The sequence below is a fragment of the Suncus etruscus genome, chromosome 1 (assembly GCF_024139225.1).
Source record: "Suncus etruscus isolate mSunEtr1 chromosome 1, mSunEtr1.pri.cur, whole genome shotgun sequence".
NCBI classification, from domain to species: domain Eukaryota; kingdom Metazoa; phylum Chordata; class Mammalia; order Eulipotyphla; family Soricidae; genus Suncus; species Suncus etruscus.
Genome location: NC_064848.1, coordinates 100,528,849 through 100,549,614, shown reverse-complemented (window position 1 = coordinate 100,549,614; position 20,766 = coordinate 100,528,849). Strand labels below are relative to the sequence as shown.

The 20,766-nt window shown below is 33.7% G+C and overlaps 1 protein-coding gene and 1 non-coding gene across 2 annotated transcripts in view; one reads left to right on the top strand and one right to left on the bottom strand.

The window, feature by feature from the left end:
- The window catches only part of ZNF804B (zinc finger protein 804B), a 572,377-nt gene that overhangs the window by 44,388 nt on the left and 507,223 nt on the right, over positions 1 to 20,766 (top strand). The window lies entirely within an intron of this gene.
- Positions 7,068 to 7,200, bottom strand: LOC126031691 (small nucleolar RNA SNORA51). Its single transcript, XR_007503529.1, has one exon. It is a non-coding gene; the product is annotated as a small nucleolar RNA SNORA51 (small nucleolar RNA).

The window sequence follows — 20,766 nt, the reverse complement described above, 5'->3', positions numbered from 1 at the left end:
AAGTGAGTAAAAAATATTGTGTATTCTTTTCAATTTACAAAACTTCAAGTGCTGAGAGCAATTACCCCTGGATACTAGACATTGTTGTAAAAATGACAGCAAGTTCTCATAAGGGCTTTGAACAGTACTTGAATTCAGATAATGGCAACCGTGTATTTGTGCATCATTTTTTATTTGAGGATGATGACAGTACTTGACTATGGCAGGTGAACTTACTGCAGAGTTCAAGATATTTTCTGTAGCAATTGTAGATGAGGGTTACTTCAAGATTTATAAACCTTGGACATTTCTTGATGTAGACTCATAAGACAGAGATACAGAAAGCCAACTTGATTTCAATTGACTATTGGAAAAATCCAAATGATTATCCTATTTTCAAGAGATTCATGAGTAAATGAATGTTTCAATTTTGTTTAAAGTTGACTAATGCAATTTAAAAATGTCAGTCAATCCTATGTATGCATATGTATAAAAAGCGTGCATTCCAGTCCATTACACAATATTTGCAACACTATGCAAAGCATTTTCTTAATTTTTTCCTCATATATTCAGTATAGAAGCACATTATGTTGTCTATGTTCTACATATTATTCAGAGAATCAAATACTTACAATCAAGTCTACTTAGCTAGTATGTGGCAAATAAGAAGATCAATACCGGTTTACATCTCATTCCAAGTAAATTGCTAGTATCTTTACTTTTAGCAGTTTAGGAAATGCTGAAATTATTGAATAAGCTTAGTACTAAATCCAGAGAATGTAGGAAAACATATAAATTGATCATCTAGGTGTGATTGAGGGCCAGATAGGTAATGTGGTATGCACTGCACTTGCCTTGCATGTGACAAACAGAAGTTCACTCTCCAGAATCCTATATGGTCTGCTGAGTAGTGTTAGGGGTCCATCCCTGAACAGAGATCCAGGAGTAAGTCCTGAGCACCACTAAATGTGTATTTACTTCCTCAAATAAAAGAAATGATGTTCAGAATAATAGAAGGTAGAATTGAGAGCTTCATTTGATATATTAAAATGTAGCCAAAAAAAAAAAAAAAATGTAGCCGAACACTTGCACAACATATTTCTCATCTTAAAATAAAATAAACAAAATGTCAAAGATAAATTCCTGCTTTAAGTTATTTACACATAACATATGACATATAAACACATTTACTATATATTGTCTTATTTCTTACACTTGAACTATTTTCAGTTTGACTGGTTGGGTCTTCAATGTTTTCCACTATATGAGTTTCCCAAAGAAGTCATTTTTCAAGGTTTTTTGCTTCTTATATTGACCCCTTCCAGTTGAATTCTATATAATTTTAAGTTGTGTCTTAACGAAAAATAATGCAAATTGATGTCCAAAGAGAAATGCACTTTAGGAAAAATATATTCCTACAGGCCATTATAGGATAGTTCTAATTCCTTCTACTACTACTTTCTTAGACTAATCAAAGTTCTAACATGAAAGCATTATTCCTATAGACTTCAGTAGACATAAAAATGATTTTCAGCCCGAAACTATGATTTGGCCCTATCCTGCAATCCCATGTTCATCTAAAGAGCTTTTATTTAAATGATCATCATTAGTAATGTAATATTCTTGATGATAGTCCCAATTATGGAAATATTGTGCATCAATCACATAAAGAAAATATTCACTGACTTCTTGGGAGTATAATATAATATTGAGTTATATTCTCTAGTTTAAAGCAGATATAGAAATTATAACTAGAGGTATAACAATTTTATCATTCATTGTATATTTTATTTAACACTATATGTAAAATCATTAATCTTTATTGTAAAGTATTTGACTTTTGTAAAAAAAATCTGATCTCTGCTCTAATCTGGTAGATAATCTATTTCATTCATGACAGAACAATACTGTTCTGACAGGGAGCTGACTTCATTAAAAAGATCAACAATCAAATCTAAGGTCAAGTTTGGATTCTATGACAAAGGTTCCTCTAGAGTATGAGTTCAATAAACTGAGGCTACATAATGAATCATTGTGCCTACATAATGTTATTCAATAAAAACTGTACACAGAAACCTGGATGAGTTTTCTATGTGACACATCATTCATGTTATACTAAGAAAGGATAATGGAAACTTAATTTTTGGAATACACCTAGACTAAGTTCCCCTTTATTTCTTTGGATGACATTGATTTGTTTTCTTTTTATGTAATTTAAGTATGCACAAATATAATATTTATGCAGAAATCTAAAGATATTTATAGTAAATTATTGAACCATAAATTATTTGGGAACCCTTCTGAAATTAATATTAATGTCAGATTCAGGGAAAGCACTGGGTATTATGTTCTGAAATATCAGTTTGGCTAAACTGTAGACATTCAAAACAAATATAACTTTGTTGAGCCTGTATTACCATTTTTTTTTTACTTTTTTTGTTTTGTTTTGTTTTGTTTTGGGGCCACACGCGGTGATGTTCAGTGGTTACTCCTTGGCTATACATTCAGAAATAACTCCTGGCTTGGGGGATCATATGGGACACTGGGGATCGAACCACAGTTCGTCCTTGGCTAGTGGGCAAGGCACAGAGATGCCTTATCGTTTGTACCACAGCTTCGGCCCCATCTGGTCCTAGGTCAGCCGCTATCAAGGCAAAGGCCCTACTGCTGTGCCACCACTCTGGCCCGAGCCTGTATTAACTTTTGAATTTTTTTCAGCCCTAGCTATATTTTCTTGTGTCTTAGTATTATTTTGAGGATGTTATATTTCTTCAGAGGAGATACATATTCAAGTACTATTGCATTTATTGACTACCTTCCATACATCTAGCTAATACTTGAGATTATTCTGGGTGCCTCATTGAATATTCATTAAATATGTCATAGTGATAGACATGCTCTGGATTCTGATTGGATTGCAATATACATTTTAGCTGATACAAATAGCATATCATATTCTAATCCATCTTAATTTTCATCATTCTGAAAATGTTTAAATCTTATTTTACATGTGGTTGTCTTAATGACCTAAGAATAGTCAGACTAATTATTTTGCTATATCATCAATTGTATAAATGAATTGAACCAGTCAAGTAAGTTGTTTCCATTTGATTAACTTCTGCTCATTCTGCTTCAATTATTGTCTTTGCTGGAAAGTGAGATTAAAGAAACCAGCTCTCCCATGAAGTGGAACACTGTCAACTCTGTTGGGGAACAGAAATTCTATCACAGTTATATCACAAATCCATTATTAATGAAACCTTGCACTGTGAGCTTCAGCATGTAGCAGACATTTATGAACAGGTCAGAAAATTAAGGGTGGAAACTGAGGTACTGGGCCTTTAATTGTAGTTGCACAAATGGTAGCCCTAGAGTTAAATAATTGTTAAAAATCAATTAAGGAAGTTTGCAACCTAATCTCCCTGCATATGATCTGTATAGGATAATCTGTTTCTAAAATCAAATATTTCTGAAAAAAATTTTAAATATCATGTCATTTTACTTAGAAGTACAGTACTGAGATTCTCTATACCCTGTTTATTCAAAAGGATGTAAATAAGAAATAGCAGTACTATTTTGTACCAAATTAAAATAACTCCACAGAGTTTATAGCAAAAACTTTGTGTGATACATTTACAAAATATAAAGCAAAATAAGGGTAAAAGTTTTTCAATATTTTATAAACTTATGTTCATAGACACTAAACAGTACTAATGTTTCTATAATATGGAAAATAAAATTATTGCATTGATATATGCTCATATTTATTAGTTCTGTCATCTTTAAATTGTAATAAGTATTTAGGAATTTGATTATACTTAAAGAAAATATTTAATGATGTTTGCTGCAATTCTTCACTAAGGCTGCTTAAATACTTGGAGCTTAAACTTAATATGAAGGATGCTCCAAAGCAGAAAGCAGCTTTGGTAAGTATTCTAGTGAGGGATCTTTTATAATTATATGCTCAGTACTAATGGTGCTATAGTTTATAGTCCCAACATTTTCTTAGTTATAACTGAATTTATATTCATCAGCGCACTTATTAATAATGTAATTATAAAAATTTTAATAAAATTCTCATTTCATAAATAACAAATAAAAAATTTTAGGTGTTTAGGTAATTTGAGTAAGAGTCTGTGTAACATCAGAATCAAAATTAGAATTTTTTTTTTTGGTTCTTGGGCCACACCCAGTGACTCTCAGCGGTTACTCCTGTCTATGTACTCAGGAATTGTTCCTGGCTTGGGGGACCATATGGGATGCTGGGGTTCAAACCCAGGTACGTCCTAGGTCAGCTAAGTGCAAGCCAAACACCCTACACTGCATTTTCATTCCTGCCCCAAAATTCCAAAAATTTTTTAAAAAATTTTTGTGTTATCACTATAAAGTGAGTTAAGAGAGTGAATAAGTTTAATAAACAAAAAAGTGAATATTAAATATATTGTGTCTTACACCTAAGCTTACTAAATTTTTTTGATGCTATTCATTGAGAGATATAAAATAACTAGCAATATGAATTAATATCACATTTGGTTTTTTGGTTGTTTTTTTTTTTTCTGGAAGGGCCACACCCAGTGATTCTCAGGGGTTACTCTTGGCTATGCACTCAAAAATCATTCCTGGCTTTAGGGACCATATGGGATGCCAGGGATCGAAACAATGTCCATCCTAGATTAGCCATGTGCAAGGCAAATACCTTACTGCCGCGCTATTTCTTCATCCCCTAATCTCACATTTGTAATTTATTTTTTTCATTATAGTATAAAGTTTAAAATATGTGGGAAAGTGCTTAGTGTATTCTAAAAAATAAAGTGTAGCCCATATGTCCACTGTCTAAAATCTTTTTTTAAATTTTTTTTTTGCCACACCCGTTAATGCTCAGAGGTTACTCCTGGCTCTGGGCTCAGAAATCACTTCTGGCTTGGGGGGGAACCATATGGCACACTGGGGGATCGAACCTTGGTCCATCCTAGGCTAGCACTTGCAAGGCACACACGCCTTACCTCTAGCATCACTGCTCCTACCCCCCACTGTCTGAATTCAATGTTAACATTTTTCTACAATAGCTTTTGCTGAAGTATTTTAAATTTTAGATAATTATAATACTAAATATCCATATTATATTTAAAATTATTCACCAAATTGCAAAATCTTTTAAATGACTTTCTTAAAATTAATGATGCATTAAGGTAAGATATCATACTGCTCCCAGTTCTCTTTGCTCTCTTCAGCCCACTTTCTCTCCTTACTTTCACTCCTCCTATCTTTTTTCTGATGTTGGTATCACCTACTTATCTAATTGCTTCTTTTATATCATAGAATCATCTAGCTTAGTTCTCTTAATCCTTTATTATAAATTTTAAATAAATTATATTTAGTTGTGTGGTTAAGAATATTCAGATAAGTTCCTCATTAATAATTTTGTACACCTGTTACATTCCATTTGTATAAACACAATGTCTGAAAGTCTATTACTCATTTTGTAAACAGAAATCTGTAGTCTCAGGTGGTGATAATATGATTCTTCTTTGGTTTATTGAGCCTTTTCATTGCCCATCTGGATCTTATTTGAAAAATACATCTGGAGTATATATCTTTTATTATTGAGTTTTATACCATTATTTCCAAGTTATTTGTATTTCAGCATGTCATAGGATTTGGATAATTATAACAAAGGACATAGAACTTATTCCTCACTTGTGCTATATGTATTTTTATTGGGGGATTGTTTTGCTTGTTTTGGTAGTGCTAAGGCCACATGTATGCAAGGCAGATATTCTACCATGAGTCACATTACTAGTCCTAAATTTGATAAGGAGTGCATACACGAGGTGTGATTCCTGAGTGCAGAGCCAGGAGTAATTCCCTGAGCATTGGAAGGTGTGATTCCAAAACAGAAACAAAAACAAAGACAAAAAAAAGAAATGAAATATTTTAACTTTAATTGATTTCTAAAGACACTGAATTGCTTATACTATTGTAATTTGCTAGTTGGAATTTCACAAAAGCATAGTCATATTTAAATCCTTATTATTATAATTGTAATTTATTATTATTATTATTATTATTATTATTATTATTATTATTATTATTAGTTTTGTGGATATATGGGTGCTTCTTAGGAATTACTCCTGGGAGTTCTCGGGGACCATAAGGGATGCCTAGGATCATACTTGGTTTTGCCACATGAAAGACCATTGTACCATCTCTCTTGCTCCAATGACTTCATTTTTGGTTTCCTTTATACTTCCCTCTTATTCATTTTGGTTGTCTTCCTATTTCCCACACTTATGATTTGCTTCTAGAAAATCTACAGATACAATGATGTTTTTGTAAGATGATTCAGTAGGAAAATAGTGAATGTTTTCTTCTCAGCCAGGCCAGATAAACTTAATGTTTATGCCACTGCTTTTGAAATGACGATAGTAATAATTGTGACTTGAGATAAGACCCAATAGGCAGTCATCTAAAAATGTTAGCATAATCAGTCCATTATCATATTTTTCATAATACTTTTACCATTTTCCATTTAAGATTGTCTATATCAAGGTGTTGGATTATATACAGGATTTTATTCTCGTTCTTTAAAAAATTTTCTTTTTTGTGCTATCAGAAACCCTAATTCATTTTAAAAAACTGTATAAAGTATGTTACCTTTGAAACCTTTTCTGAGATGCTCTGCTTTATACAAAGTACTAGTTTGCATTGATCTGTAGGTATAATGGTTTCTCTTTAAACTGAAACACACTTAACAACAGTTCCCATCTATTTTTCAGTTCTCTTTGTTACTAAAATTCTGAAAGCAATAGTTATTTGTTTAATGTATGGAATAAAAAGTAATATAAGCATTTTCAACTATGGAAAAGAACATAAAAGGTGATGGATAGAAGTAATCAATAAAGTGGTCTGAGATATAATTTAAGTCTTTTTGGCTTTGATATATCATTAGTTTCAATACAGGATGGCACTGTGTCCAAAAATTTACTGACATTGGTAGAGCACTTTGTGTTATGTTGAAGAAATTAACTATTTATGTTACTATCTATAACTAATTGTCAAGTAAGTCTTTTACTTTTTTTTTTTTTTTTTTTTGTCCCCCAATTCACAATACATACCCGGCAAGGGGCCTGTGTTGAGGTGTATATGGGGTGCCTTTACTGTACCTCCTCTTTCTATACAGCCAGTGTAAAGAACACAGCCTGTGGTAAGAATTGGGAGGCCTTATTTTATCTTTTATTTATTTTTTTTTTCTTCAGGGCAAACTAAAGTTGTTTTTTTTTTTGTTTTTTTTTTTTTAAGTAAGAATTCATTTAAAGGACAAAATTGATTAACCTAATAAGGTAAACTAATATAACATAATATAGTGACATAACATAACATATAATATAATTAATATAATAATAATACATGTAAGTCAAAGAAAGTTTCTGATTAAAAACACAATTTTTTTTTTCCATAATGGCTTACATATCTTTCACTGTAGTATTTTGGGTACATATTCACATTAAATCAGGGGAATACCCATCACCTAATATGTCCTCTTCTCAATCAAAAATCAAATATACTGAAAATAGGCAGAGTCCTGTCTAGAGGCTTCCAACCTCAATTTGAGAGAGGATGTGAAAAAAGTAATTAAAATACCACAACAATACACACACACACACAAAAAAAATATCGAATTAAATAACCGATAAGCACCACAACAATAAAGACAGGCACCACATAATAATCTCGGTTCTGAAATCAAATCATACTCAAGTGCAAAAAAGAAAGAGAAAGACAAAACAAAATAAAATAAAATAATATTGGAGACATCAACCGTAATCTCCACACCAAAATAAAGACGTCAAAAAAATAGATCATTTATTCTCCTCTTGCTGCTTTCGTGGTATGTGGAAGACTTCTACTTTATCTTGGATGGTAAAATCAGACCTGTTTCTAGAGATCTTGGTGGCTGTGCAGATCAGGGAATGGAGTTTATGGAGTCTTTCTTTGTGGTTCTAGCAGTTATGCTTCTTCAATGTCCTTTTTTTGTTTTTTATGTATTCTAGGTGTTTCAGAATAGTGCTACCATTCTGTGTTTTTCTTTTGTCTTCTGACTTACTTCGTTTAACATAACATGATCTAGGTCCATCCACGTTGCTGCAAAGTCTGTGATTGTATCATTTCTAACTGCCATGTAATATTCCATTGTATATATGTACCACATCTTAATGATCCATTCATCTGTTGTTGGACATCGAGGTTGGTTCCAAGATTTGGCTATTATACTGAGTGCTGCAATAAATAGTGGGGTGCATATGTATTTTGGAATGAATGTCCTTCCATCTTGGGGATATATGCCTAGGAGAGCAATTGCTGGGTCAAATGGCAGCTCAATTCTGAGATCTTTGAGCACTCTCCAGACTTTTCTCCATAGATGTTGGACCAAGGGGCATTCCCACCAGCAATGAATGAGAGTTCCTTTCATACCACATCCTCTCCAACAAAGGTTGTTCCCATTATTTTTGATGTGAGCCAACCTCACTGGTGTGAGGTGGTATCTCATTGTTGTCTTGATTTGGATCTCCCTGATGATGAGTGAAGGTGAGCATGTTTTCATGTGTTTGTTGGCCATCCTTCTCTCTTCCTCAGAAAAATGTCTATTCATTTCGTCTCCCCATTTTTTTATGGCTTCGTTTGGTTTTGAAGGACTCAGGTTTCTGAGCGCTTTGTATATTCTAGATATCAGCCCTTTATCTAATATATCAAGTGAAAAGATTTTTTCCCATTCTGTTAGCTGTCTTCTTGCATTAAGTAGGGTTTCTTTTGCCATGCAGAAGCTTTTTAGTTTGATATAGTCCCATTTGTTTATAGTTGATGCTAACGTTTTTGCCATTGGTGCTCCATTCTCAAAGACCCTTTTAATATAAAGGTCTTCGAGTGTTCTGCCTATTTTATTCTCGATAAACTTTATAGATTCAGGTCTGATTTCCAGATCTTTGATCCATTTTGAGTTGACTTTTGTATAAGGAGTGAGATATGGGTCGATTTTCACTTTCGTGCATATGAGTTTCCAGTTGTACCAACACCATTTGTTGAATAGGCTTTCTTTGTTCCATTTCATATTCTTGCCTCTTTTATCAAATATTAGTTGGCTATATATCTGGGGGTTTATGTCTGGGAATTCTGTTCTAATCCACTGGTCTGAGGTCCTGTCTCTGTTCCAGTACCATGCTGTTTTTATTACTATGGCTTTATAGTATAGTTTCAAGTTAGGTAAGGAGATACCTCCCAACTTCTCATTTTTCAGAATGTGTTTAGCTATCCTGGGTCTTCTATGGTTCCAAATGAATTTTATAATTGATTGTTCTATTTCTTTAAAGAATAAATGAAAAATTAGGAGAATTAGGGCTAATAGACTTATATAGAGCCCTCCATCCCCAGAAAGTAGAATACACATTCTTCTCAAACCCACATGGAACCTTCTCCAGAATAGATCATGTCTTAGGATACAAAGCCAACCTATATAAGACCACAAAGGTAAGGATCATTAGAAGTACCCTTTCAGATCACTATGCAACAGAGCTTATAATTGATGTCAAGAAGAAGCAATGGAGGAAAACTAATACCTGGAGATTGAACAACATACTGCTTAACAACAGCTGGATCAAAGAACAACTCAAGGAGGAAATAAAAAGATTCCTTGAGACGAATGACAATGAAGAGACAACATGTCAGAATTTATGGGATACAGCAAAAGCAGTACTTAGGGGGAAACTCATAGCATTACAGGCCTATGTTAAGAAACAGGAAAATAACAAAACCAACAGTTTAAAAGATCACCTTAAAGAATTGGAACAACAGCAACAGAGAAATCCAACCACAACCAGAAGGCAAGAAATCATAAAAACCAGAGCAGAAATAAACAACATAGAGACTAAGAAAACAATACAAAAAATCAATGAGACCAGGAGTTGGTTTTTCGAAAAAATAAATAAGATAGACAAACCATTGGCAAAACTTACCAAAAAAAAGAGGGAAAACACCCAAATCACTAGGATCACGAATGAAAGGGGAGAGATTACAACAGAACCCCAAGAAATACAACATATCATGAGATCATATTATGAACAACTATATTCAACTAGGCTAGAGAACCCACCAGAAATCGAAAGATTCTTGGACAAACACCCTCTTCCAAGACTGGAAAAGGAAGACTTAGAAACTCTAAACAGTCCAATCACTTCAGAGGAAATTGAAGACGTAATTAAAAGACTCCCTAAGAACAAATGCCCAGGCCCAGATGGATTTACAGGTGAATTCTATCAAACATTTCAAGAAGACTTATTACCACTGTTCCATAGGCTTTTCAAAACCATTGAAAAAACAGGAATCCTCCCCAACTCCTTTTATGAGGCTAATATCACACTCATTCCTAAAGAAGGCAAAGACACCACCAAAAAATAAAACTATAGACCAATCTCATTAATGAACATTGATGCAAAGATACTTAACAAAATCTTAGCAAACCGAATCCAACACCTCATTAAAAAGATCATACATCATGATCAAGTGGGATTCATCCCAGGAATGCAAGGTTGGTTCAACATACGCAAATCAATCAACATTATACACCACATCAACAACATGAAGGACAAAAACCACATGATCATATCAATCGATGCAGAGAAGGCGTTTGACAAAATCCAACATCCGTTCATGTTAAAGACACTCAGCAAAATAGGGTTAGAAGGCACCTTCCTTAAGATAGTTACAGCTATTTATGAAAAGCCTACAGCCAACATTATGCTTAATGGCGAGAAACTAGAAGCATTCCCACTAAGGTCAGGAACTAGGCAAGGCTGTCCACTCTCTCCACTCTTATTCAATATAACCTTAGAAGTCCTAGCAATAGCAATCCGACAAGAGAAGGGAATCAAAGGAATTCAAGTAGGGAAAGAGGAGCACAAGCTAGCTCTATTTGCTGATGATATGATGATATACATCAAAAACCCTAAAGAATCCACAGAAAAACTACTAGAAACAATCAACCAATACAGTAAAGTGGCTGGATACAAAGTCAATACACAAAAGACAGTAGCGTTTTTATATACAAACAATGAAGTTGAGGAGAGAGAGATTAAAAATACAATTCCATTTAAGATAGTATCAAAAAATATCAAATACCTAGGAATCAACCTTACAAGAGAAGTGAAAGATCTATACCAGGGAAACTTCAAAACACTTCAGAAAGAAATTGAAGACGATCTAAAGAAATGGAAGAACATCCCATCCTCATGGATAGGTAGAATTAACATAGTCAAAATGACTATTTTACCCAAATTGCTATATAGATTTAATGCAATCCCTATCCAAATCCAGACACAAGTCTTTTACTTTTTAAGTCCCATAAGAGCATTCATTGGAGTATGATACTGGCACTGAGTTGAATACATATTGTCTTTAGAGATCCTAGTACATGTTAACTATGTTTATTGGACAGAGCAGAAATAACTGCTAAAATAGAATACTCAGAAAGACCAGAAAGTTTCCTGTTTGTGAAATTTACATGAATATCCTGCAAAATAATAAGGCATTAGAATGTCCAGAAAACAAATGTAGGGTATTCTCATTAACATAGCAGGTGGTTATTTACATAACCATTTTGGATGCCTTGGAGATTGACATCGTTAGAATAATGGTAAGGTAACTTGGGTTGGACGCCATCATTCAACATTTTTTCCCCCAATGGTCAAAGAGGAGGAATAAAGATGCATTTCTTCTGTTGTTTCATGTTCTGTTCAATAGTAAGATCAGAAAGAATGATCAGTATATGCCTGTTTGTGGATTCTCTCTGTGTATTAGCCTATCTAACCAATTAATTAACAACATGTAACTGAAAGTATTACCCCAGAACCTTGGAGAAAAAATAGAATATGACAGCAAGAAATTTAAAACAAATCTTTGGTTTGGGAAAAATACAAGGAAACAATCAAAAGTAATATTTTAATGTGACAGTGTATATGGAATGTTCGAAATTACTTTTAGCCTAAAGTAGAATTTATCAAATTTGGCAAAAGACCTATACTTTAGAAAGCATAATAAAATGTCATCTCTGAGGTGCAAAAGGGTAGTAGAAAAAATTCAGTAAAATTTTATTTTCTTTTTTAGAGGTGAGCTTGTTTATCACATATTTTAGACATACATATCTACACAAATTCATACAAGTAGTGGGAATATTTGAGTTTGAATACAAGATCATCTGGGATCAAATCTAGGCATTGACACCTGTAAGTCATCTGCTCTACAAATTGAACCACATCCCTAGCCTCCTCCTCCTCTTATCTTTTCCCTTTTTTCTTCTCCTCTTCTTCTTCTTCTTCTTCTTCTTCTTCTTCTTCTTCTTCTTCTTCTTCTTCTTCTTCTTCTTCTTCTTCTTCTTCTTCTTCTTCTTCTTCTTCTTCTTCTTCTTTTTTTCTTCTTCTTCTTCTTTCTTCTTCTTCTTCTTCTTCTTCTTCCTCCTGCTCCTCCTCCTCCTCTTCTTCTTCTTCTTCTTTTCTTCTTCTTCTTCCTCTTCTTCTTCCACTTCTTCCCCTTCTTCCTTTTCTCATTCTCCTTCTTCCTCGCCTTCCTCTTTTTCTTCCAATTCTTATTCTTTCTTCTTCCTCCTCTTTTTCTCCTCCTCCTCTTCTTCTTCCTATTCCTCTTCTTCCTTCCCCTCTTCCTCTCCTCACTCTTTCTCCAACTTCTCTTTTTATTATTCTCTTCTTGGGTCTCTTGTCTCCAGTGACTCTTTTTTGGGAGGGTCACACGCAGCAGTGCTCAGGGGTTACTTCTGGCTCTGTGCTCAGAAATTGCCCCCTGGAAGGCCCGTGGGACCATATAGAATGCAGTGATTCGAACCACCATACTTCTGCATGTAAGGCAAATGCCCTACCCCATGCTATCTCTCCTGCCCGGACTTCACTGATTCTTATGTTGTTTTTATTGAGTTTATCAAAGAGTTCTATTTTAATCTGTTAACATTCTTTGAGTAGTTTTTCCATTGTCTGATCATTTGCTTTGAGGTTCCTTTCCAATCTCTTCTGCTTATGGAATTGTTCGGTATCTCATCTTCCAGCTCACTGAGTCTGTTCTCAGCTTCTATTATTCTGTTCAAGAGGCTTTCCATTGAGGTTTTCATCTCCTCTACCAAGATTTTCAGTCCTGTTTTTTCAGATTGGAGTTTTTTGATTTCTATTTTTGTGATCTGTTCACCTTGATCTATGCTTTCTTTGAATTCTGTGTACATCCTCCACGTTTCTTCTCTAAACACCTTATATGAGAGAATAACTAATTGGTTGATACTTTTCGTGTCATCAGAGCTGCCATCTTCATTTTTCTATGTGTGGTGTTGTCCTCTATTGTTTCCCTATTGCCACACATGTAGTGTGGTTTTTTAATAAATATTGTGGTGGGGTTCATGGGCTAGAATTTGTGAGCAACTGCACTCCCCTGGATCCACCCTTATTGGGTGGAGTATCGGATGGGCCCTGAAGAGAGTATATAATGTTCGCTGTCATATTTTTGGCTGCTTCACACAGGAAAGCAGAAATTTTATTCTTTTTAATATTATTCAATGTTGTGCTTATATTATTTAAGTGTTTGTTTTAGCGCACAGTAACACTATTCAAACAAAACCCAATGTGTTCCATGTTTTGTTATAAAACAAAATACTTTGAAGAGGATGGGGGTGAGAGCGAGGGTGGCAAACATCCATGGTGGAGGAAAACCAGGTGGAGGAGATGTGGTTGAAAAGTAGCAGATTGTTGTACATGAAATATACCAGCAAGAATACTGTAAACCACAATGCAAAATTTACATATATTAAAAACAAAAAGCAACTATTGTATAAGCAAACAGGGAGGCAATATGGGTCAAGGGAGCATTGGAGGAAAGAAGTGGACACTGGTGAAAAGATTGGTGGTGAAATACTGTGTGCTTGAAAAATAATTATGAGTAACAAGTAATTTTACACTGGTCAGTAAAATAAAATAAATACTGGTCAATAATGACTCAAATGTTAGAGCTGATTTAGTCCCTGATATCTATATATCTTCTTCCCTACCTTTGTAGACACACCTATCCCCATACTCTCTCACTATAACTGAATATAATAATAAATAATTATTATTAATAAATAATAAATTAATAATAAAATTAATAATAAAATTAATTAAATTTTGTTAATAAAATATTTTTAAAATCACATTTTTAGTTAAAGCTTACTTGGAAACTTGTTACTTTAAATGGTTTTCAAGCTTAATATTTTATTTATTTATTATTTATTATTTATTTTTTGTCACACTCAGCAGCGCTCAGGGCTCACTCCTGGCTCTGTGCTTAGAAATTACTCCTGGCAGGCTCAGGGAAACACATGGAATGCCGGGAATTGAACCACAGTCAATCCTGGGTTGGCTGCGTGCAAGGCAAGTCCTTACTGCTGTGCTATCTCTCCTATCTCTCCAGCCCCCAATAATTTTAAATTTATAGAACAATGATTTTTTTGTTTTGGGTTTCTTTTGTTTTATTTGGGGGGGGGGCACACCTGGTGATGCTCAGGAGTTACTCCCGGCTACACACTCAGCAATTGCTTCTGGCTTGGAGGACCATTTGGTTTGCCGGGGGATAGAACCATGGTCTGTCCTAGGCTAGTGCCAGGAAGGCAGACGCCTTACCGCTCTGTGCCACCTCTTCTGGCCCCCTTTTTTTTGTGACCAAAGTTGGATTACAAGTCTTTCACAGTAATATTTTAGGTACATAGTGACATTGAACCCAGGGAATTCCCACCACTAGTGTTGTCCTCCCTTCAACCCTGTTCCCAGCATGCATCCCATAATCCCCTCCTTTGCCCCCCAGGGTTGTTAGTATAAGTGGTTCTCTCTGTGTCTAGTTTGTTGTAGAATGTGTATGACTCTGTTGTTGTTGGCTTTAGATTTGGTGTTTAAGACTAATTTTTTTTTCTACTCAATGTTCATACAACTTTTCAGTCTTGGTACTGTAATCCATTTCCCCCCCACAATTTATGAGGCAGAATAAATTGATTCAAGTTTTGTGGTTCTGTTTGAATTGAAAGAAAACAAAACAAAAACAAAAACAAAAACAAAAATTAACAAAAAACAAACAAGAACCCCCCAAAACAAAAAAAAGTCTATCCAGGAGGAGTTCATCTAGAGTGGTCCTCAAACTATGGCCCACGGGCCACATATTTTATTTGTATCTGTTTTGTTTCTTGATTGCAAAATAAGATATATGCAGTGTGCATAAGAATTTGTTCATAAGTTTTGTTTTTACTATAGTCAGACCCTCCAATGGTCTGAGGGACAGTGAACTGGCCCCCTGTTTACAAAGTTTGAGGACCCCTGACTAGAGAGTTATAAATATCAATTTAAGAGAAGAAAGGGGATAAGGAAGAAAAACATCACAAAAAGACAAAAATAAAAAACAAGAAAACAAAACAAACAAACAAAAAAACTCAAACTACAATGACAAAAAAAAAATCCAAAAAGCACCACAATACAGACAACAACCAAGTAATAATCACGAGTGCAAAATAAAAAGAAAAAATAAAGAAAAAATTGTGCTTCCCCCCCCCTCTTTTGCAAAGGCACAGTAAATATTTGGGGAGATTGACCTAAAAGATACAGGGTTTCTCCACCCTTAAAGCATACTCTCATGGGAATAACTACAGGCTCCATACATGCTCTTTTACTCTCCCTGAGGTCTTTTTGTGGTGTCTGGCAACTTTCTGCTCAGTTGTAACTAGAGATCTTGGTGTTTGCACAGGTCATAGGATGGAGCCTAGGATAGAGTCTTTTTTACGGTTTTTACGGTTTTAGAAGTTCTGTTCCAACACTGTTGTTTTTATCAGTCTTCTGTAATTGGTGGTCTTGGTATTTGTACTGATCCTAGGAGGAAACCCAGGATAGGGTCTTTCATTATGTTTCCAGAAGTTCTGCTCAGTTGCAGTTGTCTCAGATCTCTGGAATTAGAGTTCTTGGTTGTTTCACTGATCATAGGCCAAAGACTAAGCTAGGGTCTCTTTTATTGGTCCCAGGATAAATTCTGCCCAGTTGTTGCAGTCAGTCTTCTGTAGTCAGCGATCCTGGTTTTTGTACAGATCAAAGTATGACGTGTCTTCTTATTTCATATTATCGATAGGTGATGATATAAGACAACCTGCTCTTAGATGAAGTTGTCGCCATTTCCTCTTTGTCAGAATGTCATATTAAAACTGGCGCATGTTGTTGTCAGAGCCATAATAAGAATGTCTCAGAGGAATTTTGGTTCCAAGAGCTAGAACAATGACTTTTAATAAGGAATGTGTGTATACATTGTTTGATTAAGAGGATATGTTGAAAGTATATGAAAATTTTTCTTCAAAACTCTTTAATATATGCTTGACATAAGATCATAAGTACAGATTGGATTAATCATTTCTATAGCCTTTTCATTTCATTAAATGAGATGCAATTTAACAAAATAATTTATAAGGAAGTTGCTAATGAAAACAGAGAATGAATGTGATTAAATGTACTGTAGGCCAAAGAGATAAGTTTGCTTAGATACATGTTCTATTTCTTCAAGTTATTTGTGTTTATTATTATTTACTTTAGTAGAGAACATACCCAGTGGTGCTCAACCCAGCAGTAGTTACCCAATGGTTTTGTGTGTTCCAGCAGCTATTGAAGCTTGAAAGTTTTAGTATTATATCCAAAAGTGATCACAGAGCAGAGAAATGTAGTTTTGGGGCTAAACACATGCTACTCTCATTTTGTACCACTTGAGTAGTCTCAGTCCTTTATTGTGGTCAGTTTTGTACTTTATTTGTTTTATCATCAGTTTATTGTCTACGTATGGAAACAGGTTCTTCAAGTTTTAAAATGCAAGAATATGGGTATAGAATGGTAGCACAGTGGTAGGGCATTTTCCTTGCACACAACTAACCCAGGACAGACATGGGTTCAATCTCTGGCATCCCTTATGTTCCCCTGAGCCAGGAGCGATTTCTAAGCACAGAGTCAGGATTTCTGAGTGTCATCGTGTATGCTCCCCCCCCAAATAAAGCAAGAATAGAAAGAGGAGAATGAGTCATTCTGATAGAGACACAGATAACCTAAATCAACATATCAGTGTTCAGGGAATTATAAGTAATTCAAAGTGACTAGAGCAGTATTTCTCAGAAAGTATTTTGTCTTCAAACAGATATTTCACAATCACTAAACTTGACTTTGATAAGATTAGGGGTATAGAGCATTTAATGAATAAAGGCCAGAGATGCTACTGAATATTTTGTTATATAGAGAGCCTATTTCACAGACAAAAATTACCTAGCACAAAATGTCACTAATGAGAAAAATGGAAGGAATGGAAGAAAAATGAGTTAAAAATGGAAACTAAGGGACAAAAGGAAGGGAAAAAAGATAAGACAGCTAATATCTTTACTATAGAATATTGAATGTTTTTTAATATCTTATGTATATCTTATTAACTTATGGACAAATAACAGGAGTTTTATAAGTATAACAATAAGGAATAAATAAAAGAAACATAAAAAACCAAACAAATAATTGAAGAAATTGAAGAAACTATGAAAGAAATATATTGGTAAGGTAGATTTATATTTATATGATGTTTAATAGAAAAGGATTTAAAATATTTATGCCCAATTTTAGATAATTTTAAACATAGTTATTAAAAGATATTAAAAAGGGCGTGTAGATAGGTTATAAGTGAAGAAGAATTTTGGAAATAAGAAATGTTAATAATTATGTCACAGTAGGGCACAAAAAGAACTCAGTTGTTCAGGTACTTTCTTTTCATGTGGCCTACCTGGGTTCAATCCCCAGTACCCATATAGTGGAGACATTGTAGAATACAACTTTAAATCAATGATGTCAGTGATATTGTAAATTGTAACTCACAACAAATGAAGTAAAAATAAATTTTGTCACAGGAAAGTCTAACAAGTGAAATGTCTATATGGGAAAGCATTGAACTATGAGGTAGAATACTATATATGCCATTATATATCTATATATATTATATATATTATATATATGGTTATGTTATATTTTATTATTCTCTCTATGTACTTACTAATAAGCTATTAATATATAGCATTATATGTTGGAAGATTGTATTGTATGTTTAGATTTGATGTAGCATTCTAGAGTCCTGTTAAATTCATAAATAGGAGAGATTAATGAAAAAGACTTTTGAGTAATATTGTTATTTCATCTTCATGTTAGATAGAGCGAAACATGAAGAAAATGAGATAAATGACAAGGTGATCAGCTTGGAGACTATTCAAGTTCTGTCCTCAATTTACAAACCAAATAGCTGCTCACTGACACCATAAAATATTCCTTCATATACATGAAACGTGCTATTAAGTTTTCTTTCAATTTTCTTAGATATGTACACTTAGTGCTTTAGTGTTTCCTCATCGCTCAATTTCCCAACACCTCAATGATTTATTTTGCTTTTGCCTATCTACCATCTCAAAAATTGTTTTCCCATATCTCACCTCATTTACCATGATTCAGACTGAACAGAGTATTCTAATAAAGTTCAGATCAAAACTGATCAGAAGGAAAAGATATTATCTATTCAAAAGAAAAGTAAAACATTTGATGTAGTATTTGGGGGTTGTTTATTTTATGAGGGTATTGTTATAGAAACTAAGAATAATAAATTTGCTCTAAAGTTTTATGTTTTCATGATAGTAAATAGTTACTAAAATGTAAAAATAGAGATTAAATTGTAAACATCAGTGAAACTACTATATTACAATTTTTCTTATGAAGACATATTTGTCATAGTCTTTATTCTCTGAACTTTTGTGTGAATACATAAAATATTTTGAAGAAATAATTGTAATTAAGATAAATTTATTTTAGATTTGTGGAGTTAAATTTTCATTATTGGCAAGTGGAATCACATACTCCTGCCATCCATTATAAAGATAATAAAAAGTAAGCAACAAAATATATGTTATTGCAACTGTTATTCTCAAAACAGATAGAATAATATAAGAGAGATAGATAATTTCACAAAAGGCAATAGCTGCATCTAAAATCCTGTGTAAAAACAAACTAATAATAAGTGTTTTTAAAAATCAATATTTAAGGTATTTTATATTACTAAATAGGGTGTTTTTTATCAGAAAATAAGATAAGCAACAAATATTTTACAATAAATGAAACACCACCTATGTGTTCCTGTATACCACCTGGTGACACAGAACAGAGAGAAAACAAGTAAAACTCAGAGAGCCCAGGCATAGAAGTAGAAAAGAGGGTTGAGAAAATTCCTACAAAAATAAAGTTTGCAATAAAGAATAGCAAAAATATATTCAAAGCTTTAAACTCTAGATTTCTGCATTGTGCCTCATTATTATTCAATAAGATTCTGATGAATTCTTGTATATATAGAAATTACCTGACACTTGGAGAGAAACACTAAAAACTAATAAAAAGAATATTTGGAATTATTCTTATGCCTACCAGCCAGAGTTTAACAACCTATATTTAACGGAGGATAATATTGAGAACATATTACTATTATGTAAAATTCAACTATGTAAGAAAATTTGAAATATCCAAGAGACCTAGAGGTGAAAAACTTCAAAGTCTGAAACAGCATAACTGCTTAAAATTGATATTTGACTCAATATAGAAATACTGAATAATGCATTTGAAAACATTCTAAAACATATATATATATATATATATATATATATATATATATATAGTTTTGGTTTTTGGGCCACACCCGGTGACGCTCAGGGATTACTTCTGGCTATGCACTCAGAAATCTCTCCTGGCTTGGGGACCATATGGGAAGCCAGGGATTGAACCAAGGTCCATCCTGGATCAGCCGCATTCAAGGCAAACGCCCTACTGCTGCACTATTGCTCCGGCCTCGGACATATATATTTTTAAAATGCTGAAAATTCTATGTAAAATAGTGCTGACTGTGGACAATTGCAAGTGTCTTACTATATTAATGATTAAAATGTCTAAAGAGGCCCAAAATAGATATAAACATATTTAAAGAAATATAGCTAAATATTTCTAGCACCCATTTATACAGGTAACTTAAAAATCTCAAGGAACTTGGGCCGGAGTGATAGCACAGCAGTGGTGTATTTGCCTTGGTTCAATTCCCGACATCTCATGTGGTTCCAAAGCCTGCCAGGGGTGATTTCTAAGTGCAGAGCTGGAAGTGGCCCCTGAGACCAAAGGGTGTGGCCCAAGACCAAAATCAATCAACAGTTAAAAAGTCTCAAGGAGCATTTAAGAAACTATCGCAAGATATTTTATAATACAATTTCTTAAGTCTAATTAGGAACAGACAATGAAAAGTAAAATCTAAGATAATGATGATTTCACATTCTTCTGAAAATAATGGAAGCTAAACCTATGCACAAACATTTGTAAAATACTAAAATAATGAAGCCTACTAAGTGAAGATCTAAAAACACCTTTTATAAAAAAATATGTACTAAAGAGTTTTCCATATACACCAAAGCTTAAAGAATTAAGCAACTTCATATTCACACTGTAAAAAGGGAAATACATTACCAAATGGAAAGCTGAATCTAAAAAGAGGAATTTAGAACTTTAGAATGCTAACTATCTATACAAAATGATTACAAAAAACCACATTGCAGCAGGAAGTTTATAACACCAGAAGAAAAATGTTTAGAAGCATAATAGAAAACTTTAGAAGGGACAAATGTGTACATACAGTTGTATACTT